This window comes from Miniopterus natalensis, chromosome X (assembly GCF_054644295.1).
Source record: "Miniopterus natalensis isolate mMinNat1 chromosome X, mMinNat1.hap1, whole genome shotgun sequence".
NCBI lineage: Eukaryota > Metazoa > Chordata > Mammalia > Chiroptera > Miniopteridae > Miniopterus > Miniopterus natalensis.
This window is the reverse complement of record NC_142103.1, coordinates 60,142,410-60,151,184: the sequence shown is the minus strand read 5'-3', so window position 1 is coordinate 60,151,184 and position 8,775 is coordinate 60,142,410.

Genomic DNA, 8,775 nt, shown 5'->3' with positions numbered 1-8,775 from the left:
CTTCAGTGCAGGTCAATGTCACACTCTACCTGTGACAGGCCCTGGGATATCTTTTTGGAGCTACAAAGCAATCCACAGTTTGTGGCTGCCTCTGTTGGGACTGGATGCTTATGAGAAGGGCTGAGCTGCATACCAAGGCCTGCTTCCACCAGCACTGAGCCTGAGGGCAGGTTATCAAAAGGCCCAAGGTATCCGGAGATTTGCCTCCATCTGTTCTGCTTGCCAGCTGCCTACTAGGCTCAATCACTAAAAGAGACTGGCTGTATGCAAGTTGTGTGATGTAGGTTCTCAGTGGGTCAGCAGATGAGGGGAGTGATGTTCACCATATTGATACAGATTTAAACCTGGTACCAGTGCTGGGTCTGAGGTCACACAGCAGAAGTCCCAGAGTACACCAAGGCCAGCTGCCACTTGCTGGCTGCCCACGGAACTTTGTGGCAGCTCAGGGTCTCAGAGAATCATCAGCGTGAGGTCAGCAGATTTCATCAGACCCAAACAGACCAGAAATTGGTTATGTGAAGGGAGGGCTTTGCACAGGAATGGTGCTGCTGGTCAGACAACCCTTGAGTTTGCTCTAACCTCTACACCATGGGCCCAGGCACCTGATGCTTCTGCAGTTTGAGCTTAGCAGGACAGGTCAACAAGAAGTTGGGGGCTACTGTATTCCCCCAGACAGATGCCATATGGAGAGGAGTGCTTGACTTAAGAAACATGGCATCTGTGGGAGGTGTGGGAGAGGGTCTCAGCACAGGCACTCTGGCAGCTCTCTTTGCAGTCATCTCTCCAAAGCCACACAACCAAGTCTCCTTGCACAACTCTAGTCCACTTTGAACTACTCACCCTCTGCCCACGCCCAGGGTGAGTCATTACTAACAAGATTGTGTGCTATATTTAAGAAGGTGCTTGGATTTCGAGTAGACTCCCACCTCTCTCTGGCAGACAGAACCCCTCTTGAATTTTACAGCCAGATATAACACAAGTTCCTGTACCCAGCTCTGGTGCTCTAGCCTGGGGAGCCCAGAGTGGGATTGAGTCCCCAAATTCCTTAAGGGGGACCTTCATAGCTGAGCAATCACTCCAGATTCTCAGCTGCCACATGTGGGTGTGGCTCCAGCTTTTTTCGCATCTCCCTCCTTTCTACCAGTCTCGATGTGGCTTTTTCTGTAAATCCTTTGTCAAAGTACTTCTGTTCAGCTGGTCTTCAGTTGGTTATTCAGGTTGACAGTTCTATATTTTAGTTTTAATTCCAGTTTGGTCCTGGGAGTTGCTGAGTTTAACTTCCACCTACTCTGTAGCCATCTTGGATTGTTCTTTATTTAATTGAGTTATTTGTTTTCTTGTTTAGTTTGAAAACTTCTTTGTATATTTTAGATAATAGTTCCTTTTCAGATGTTTCTTTTGAAAATATTTTATCCCAGTATATAGACTGTCTTCTAATTCCCTTGATATTATCTTTTTAAAAAGTAGGTACTATTATTTTTTTTTCTTTTTTATTAAAGTACTAATAGGCATATTATGTTAAGATGTACACCACAGTGATTGGTTGGTTGTAAATTTTACTTTTTCAGCACTTTAAATATATCATGCCACTTCCTTCTGGCCTGCAAAGATTTTTGTTGAAAAATCAGCTCAGAGTCTTATGGGCATTCCCATGTATGTGACTTCTTGTTTTTCTCTTGCTGTCTTTAATATTGTCTCTTTACCTTTAGTTAGTTTTTTTTGGTGTTTTTTTTTTTTAATTTTTGTTTAGAATATTACAGATGTTTCTTTTTCTCCCCAATGACCCATTCCACCCTGTCCCATCCCCCTCCCCAGTCTCTCTCCGCACCATTGTCCGTGTCCTTGGGATTTGCATATAACATATTAATTCTTTGGTTAATCTCTCCCCCTCCACCCGCCCACCCTCCTCCATCCCTCTGACATTCGTCAGTCTGGTCTATGCTTCCATGTCATTGAATCTATTCTGTTCATCAGTTTATTAAGTTCTTTAGATTCCACATATAAGCGAGATCATGTGATGTTTGTCTTTCTCTGCCTGGCTTATTTCACTTAGCATAATTTTCTCCAGGTCCATCCATACTGTCCCAAAGGGTATGAGATCCTTCTTCTTTATAGCTACATAGTATTCCATGGTGTAAATGTCCCCCAGCTTTTTTATCCACTCATCTACTGATAAGCACTTGGGCAGTTTCCAGATCTTAGCCATTGTAAATTGTACTGCTATCAACATAGGGGTGCATATATTCTTTCTGATGAGTGTTTCAGGATTCTTAGGATATATTTCTAGAAGTGGGATCACTGGGTCAAAAGGCAGCTCCATTTTTAATTTTTTGAGGAACCTCCATGCTGTTTTCCATAGTGGCTGCACCATTCTGCATCCCCACCAAAAGTGGACTAGGGTTCCCCTTTCTCCACATCCTTGCCAGCAAGAGTCATTTGTTGATTTGTTGCTGGCAGCCATTCTTACAGGTGTGAAGTGATACCTCATTGTGGTTTTAATTTGCATCTCTCTGATGATTAGCGATGTTGAGCATTTCCTCATACGTCTCTTGGCCATCTGCATGTCCTCTTTGGAGAATTGTCTATTCAGGTCCTTTGCCCATTTTAAAATTAGATTGTTTGTCTTCCACTCGTTGAGTTGTATGAGTTCTTTATACACTTTGGAAATTACCCCCTTATCAGAAACTTCCTTGGGAAATCTTTTCCCAGACCGTGGGGTTCCTTTGTATTTTGAGGCTGTTTTCTTTTGCTGTGCAGAAGCTTTTTATTTTGATGTAGTCCAATTTGTTTATTTTTTCTTTTGTTTCTCTTGCCCTAGGAGATGTATCAGTGAAAATTCCACTATGTGGGATGTCTGTGACTTTACTGCCTATGTTTTCTTCCAAGATTTTTATAGTTTCACAGCTTATATTTAAGTCTTTTACCCATTTTTGAATTTATTATATTGTATGGAGTAAGTTGGTGATCTAGTTCCATTTTTTTGAATGTGCCTGTTCAATTTTCCCAGCACCATTTATTGAAGAGAGTATCTTTACTCCATTGTAAGCTCTTGCCTCCTTTGTCAAATATTAACTGACCATAAAGGCATGGATATATTTCTGGGGTCTCTGTTCTATTCCACTAATCTATATGTCTGTTGTTGTACAAACACCAGGCTGTTTTGATTACAAAGGTTTTGTAGTACAGTTTGATATCCGATAAAGTAATTCCTCCCACTCTGTTCTTCTTTCTCAAGATGGTTGCTGCTATTTGGGGTCTTTTTTGGTTCCATTTAAATTTTTAAAATATTTGTTCTAGCTCTGTGAAATATGCTGTTGGCATTTTAATAGGAATTGCGTTGAATCTATCAATTGCTTTGGGGAATATGGACATTTTAATGATATTAATTTTTTGAACCCAAGAACATGGTATATTCTTCCACTTGTTTATATCTTCCTTTCTTTTTGCTTTGTCTTATAGTTTTTCAAGTACAGGTCTTTTACATCCTTGGTTAAGTTAATTTTTAGGTATCTTATTTTTCAAGTTGCAATGTTAAATGGTATATATATATATTTTTTAGTTTCTCTTTCTGAGAGTTCACTGTTGATGTATAAAAATGTAGCCAATTTCTGGATGTTAATTTTGTATTCAGCTACCTTGCCAAATTCACTCATCAAATCTAGTAGTACTTTGGTGGAGTATTTAGGATTTTATATGTACAATATCATGTCATCAGCAAAAAATGATAATTTTACTTCCTCCTTTACAGCTTGGATACGTTTTATGTTTTCTTCCTGTCTGACGGCTGTGGCAAGGACTTCCAATACTATGTTGAATAAGAGTGGTAAAAGTGGACATCCCTGTCTTGTTCCTGTTTTCAAGGGGAATGGTTTTAGTTTTTGACCACTGAGTCTGATGTTGGCTATAGTTTTGTCATATATGTCCTTTACTATGTTGAGGTATGTTCCCTCTATTCCCAATTTGCTGAGAGTTTTTATAAAAAACGGGTGATGGATTTTGTCAAATGCTTTTTCTGCACCTATTGATGTGATCATATGATTTTTGTCTTTCATTTTCTTTATGTGATGTATCACATTTATTGATTTGCAGATATTATACCACCCTTCTATCCCTGGAATAAATCCCATTTGGTCGTGGTGTATGATCATTTTAATGTATTGCTGGATTTGGTTTGCTGGTATTTTGTTGAGGATTTTAGCATCTATGTTCATTAAGGTTATTGACCTCTAATTTTCTTTTTTTGTAGTGTATCTAATTTTGGGATTAAGATGATGCTGGCCTGATAAAAAGAGTTTGGGAGTTTTCTCTCCTCTTGAATTTTCTGGAATAGTTTGAATAGAATAGGTGTTAATTCTTTGAACGTTTGGTAAAACTTGCCTCTAAATCCATCTGGTCCATGACTTTTGTTTGCTGGGAGTTTTTGATTACTGCTTCAATTTCATTAGTTGTTATTGGCCTATTCAGGTTTTCTGACTCTTCCTGATTCAGCTTTGGAAGATTGTATGCTTCCAGGAATTTGTCCATTTCACCCATGTTGTCCAGTTTGTTGGCATATAGTTGCTCATAGTATTTTCTTACAATCTTTTGTATTTCTGTTGGGTTGGTTGTTATATTTTTGTTTCATTTCAGATTTTATTTATTTGGGTCTTCTCTCTGTATTTTTTGGTGAGTCTGGAAAAAGGCGAATCAATTTTATTTATATTTTCAAATAACCAGCTCTTGGTTTGATTGATTTTTTTGTTGGTTTTTTGTTTTGTTTTGTTTTGTTTTTGTTGTTGTTGTTTTTTTTGGTCTCTATGTCAATTTCTGCTTTGATCTTTATTATTTCTTTCCTTCTACTTCCTTGGGGCTTTTCTTGCTATTCTCATTCTAGTTCTTTTAGTTGTTGTGTGAGATGATTTAGTCGAGCTTTTTCTTGTTTCTTGAGATATGCCTATACTGCTATGAACCTTCCTCTCAGGACTGATTTCTCTGTATTCCATAGATTTTGGCTTGTCCTTTTTTTTTTTTTTTTTCCAGAAAGTGTTTGATTTCTTCCTTGATCTCAGAGGTTGGACATTCATTGTTTAATCACATGCTATTTAGCTTCCATGTGTTTGAATATTTTTAAATTTATTTATAGTGGTTGATTTCTAGTTTCATGGCATTGTGATCTGAGAAGATGCTTAATATGATTTCAAACTTCCTGCATTTGTAGAGGCTTGCCTTGTGCCTCATGTGGCTTATTTTTGAGAATGTTCCATGTGGAGTTGAGAAGAATGTATATTCTGCTTCCTTGGGATAAAATGTCTGAAAATGTCAATTAAATCCATTAGATCTAGCCTGTCATTTAAGGTCCTTGTCTCCCTGTTGATTTTTTGTCTTGATGATCTGTCCAGTGCTGACAGTGGAGTGTTAAGGTCCCCTAGTATGATTGTGTTACTGTTGATCTCCTCCTTAAAGTCCACCAAGAAATTTTTTATATATTTAGGTGCTCCTATATTGGGTGCACATACATTTATAATGGTTATTTCCTCCTGTTGGATCAATCCCTTTAGCATTATGTAGTCACCATCTTTGTCTCTTGTTATGGTCTTTATTTTGTAGTCTATTTTGTCTGAAACATTTATTGCTGCTCCAGCTCTCTTGTTTGTTTCCATTTGCATGGAATATTTTTTCCATCCCTTTACTTTTAGCCTGTGTGCATCTTCTGCTCTCAGGTGGGTCTTTTGTAGACAACATATATCTGAGTCTTGTTTTCTTATCTTTGTCTTTTGGTTGGAGCATTTATTTCATTTACATTGAAGGTTACTATTGGTATATACTTATTTAATGCCATTTTGCCCCTTTATGCTGCTGTACCTTTCTCTCAATATTTCTTTTTCTTCTTAAAGCAGTCCTTTTAGCATTCCTTGCAATGCTGGTTTGGATGTACTGAACTTCTTTAGCCTTCTTTTGTCTGGGATCTCTTTATTTCACCTTCAATTTTAAATGATAGACTTGCTGGATAAAGCAGTCTTGGTTGTAGGTTTTTGCTTTTTATTACATTGAGACATCATGCCACTCCCTTCTGGCCTGAAGTTTCTGTTGAGAAATCTACTTTTAGCCGTATGAGGGCTCCCTCGTAGGTAACTTCTTGTCTCTCTCTTGCAGCCCTTAATATTCTTTCTTTGTCCTTAACGTTTGCCATTTTAATTATGTTGTGTCTTGCAGTGAGTCTCTTTGGGTTCCTCTTGCTTGGAACCCTCTGTGCTTCCTGATCTTGTGTCCCTTTCTCCCTCTCCAGCCTAGGGAAGTTTTCTGTGTTATTTTATCCACCAAGGTCTCTATCCCTAGCTCACTTTCCTCCTCCTCTCGTACCCCTATGGTGTGATTGCTGTTTCGCTCCTTGTTGTCCCAAATCTGCCTTATACCATCCTTGTGTTTTTTAAGTATTTTTTTTCTTTTTGCTGCTCTGATTGTTTTTTTTTTTTCTACCTTATCTTCTAAGTCACTTATTACAGCCCCTGCTTCACTGTTCCTGCTTTTAATTCCTTCCAGTGTATTCTTGATATCAGGTATAGTATTCTTCCTTTCTGCTTGGTTTTTCTTTATGATAACTAGCTCTTTTTTCATGTTTTCACTAAATTCTTGGACCTTTCCATTAAGTGTCTTCTCATTCCCATTAATTTCCTTGAACATCTTTCTAACCATCACACCGAACTCTGTTTCTGACAACTTGCTTAATTCCATCTCATCAAGGTCTTTTTTGGGCAATTTTTTTTTTCTTTAGTTTGGGGGTTGTTTATTTGCCTCCACATTTTAGTGGATCTTATTAGTGTTTGCATCTGCATATTAGATGTGGTTGCTGTCTCCCAGTCTTGTGGGGTGGGATTTTGTAGTGTATGTCCAGTGGAGCACAGAAGTGTGTTTTCCTTATACTTCTGAGCTATTTGTTCTAGTCATATCCCTTTTGTGGGTGTCCCTTTTGTGTGTTGTGATTGGGTCAAGATTGTTGTTTGACTGTTCTTGGAAAGGCTCTCCTCTCAGCTTGGCTAACTCTGTGATTCAGCCCCAAACACATTGTATGAGCTGTTGTACACGTACTGGCAAGGCAAAACAAAACACAATCAAACTGCTAGGAAACAAACCAAGCAGTATCTTACAAAATATCTTGACAATCACAATGAAAACATCCCCAGAGAAAGTAGAATTGGGAGCAAGAAGCAAGAACACAAATGCTAAAGTGAGAAAACAAAACAAAAGAGAGAAAAGGATATTATTACTAATAGTAAAATAGAATAAAATAAAAAGTTAAAAATAGAGAAGCTACTGGGAGATAAAAGGGACAGAGAAAAGATTCTGAAAGAAAGGCAAGCAAAAAATTAAGAGTAGATTGTAGGAATAAGAAAATAGTTGAAAAATAAAAAATAAAAATACAATAGAGACATAAACATAAATAAACAAATAAACAAAAAGACAAGAAAACAGAGGGAGAAAAAGAAAAGAAAGGAAAGAAGGTATGCCAATGGAACAAGAAGAAAGAGAGAGAGAAAAGCCAAGGGCAGGAAGGGAGTCCAATAAGAGATATGAGGGAAACAATAGAGAAAAGCTGTAAACTTATTAGTTATAATGATAATATCCCAGCAATTAAGCAGACACTATCAAGAAAATCTTGATAATAGTACAAAAAGCAAAAGAAAACAAAGCTAAAAAGCAAAACAAAACAAGCAAAGCAAAACAAATTTTTAAAAATTAATTGAAATATTAAAAACAATTATAAAATTTAAAAATATTAATTTTTCCCCTCTTTTCTCTCTTTTTTCTAAAAAAGAAAAAAATTGTCAGTCATGTGAGTTTTGTCTGGGCAGCTTATGTTGTCTGAGGCTCACTGTTTTGTATGCTGATTTCAGTTCTCCTGGGAGGTACTTGTGTACCAGCCAATGTCAAGGGATGTCTGGGTTTGGCTCTGGTGTCCTTAGGTAGTTGGCTGATCTAAGGCTCTCTGTGGACCACCTCCAATTGTCAGCTATTTTGCCTATCCTTGTGTTTTCCTGATCTTACTCCATAGTCTTCTGAAGAGTCTTTAGGATGCAGGCCAGCTAGTGTAGCTCAGGATATTCCTCCTGAGGTTTCACTCTCAGACACTCACTGTGACAAAGTTAGTCTCTGCTTCAAAGCCAACTCTTCAGTTTCTACCTTATCCTCTAATTCTAGTTCCCCATACAATGGCCTGCTGCATTTTCAGATTGACTTCAGTCTTTTGCCTTTTTTTGTGTGGGCAGTTTCAGCAGCTTGAGCTAAATTGGTTCAATTAAAAATAAATTCTGGTGAGCACTTTGCCTGCCCAGGCCCCAGTAGGGGTTTTAATCTTTTCCTCCAGTTCCCAAACAATAGTTCCTGAGAGTCTTATTCTTGTAATGTCATCCTGTTATCTGTTCTCCCTCCCCCCTCTGGACGGTGTCCTGTGGGGTGCATCTGGGGCATCAGTGAGATAAACCTGCCCCTTTCTTATTGAGGGTTGTACTCCTAGCTTTCAGGAGAGGTATGTGTGCTCCACCCGTCCTTTCCCAGATCTGGTTGGCAGATCCTATGGGGCACTTATTTCAAACTCTCCACAATGCAGACACAAATCCCAGCTTTTGCTGGTCTGTCTCCCCAGTGCAAGCCAGGAAGGTGGATGCCGGTTCAGCAATCAAAAGCTCAAAAATGCACAAAGCAACACACAGGCAGAGAACCTGCCCTGCAAGGTTCTGTTGCCCCCGGACCTCAGTAACGAGCAGAAGAGCTCACATAATCAGCCCCGCACAGCTCCCT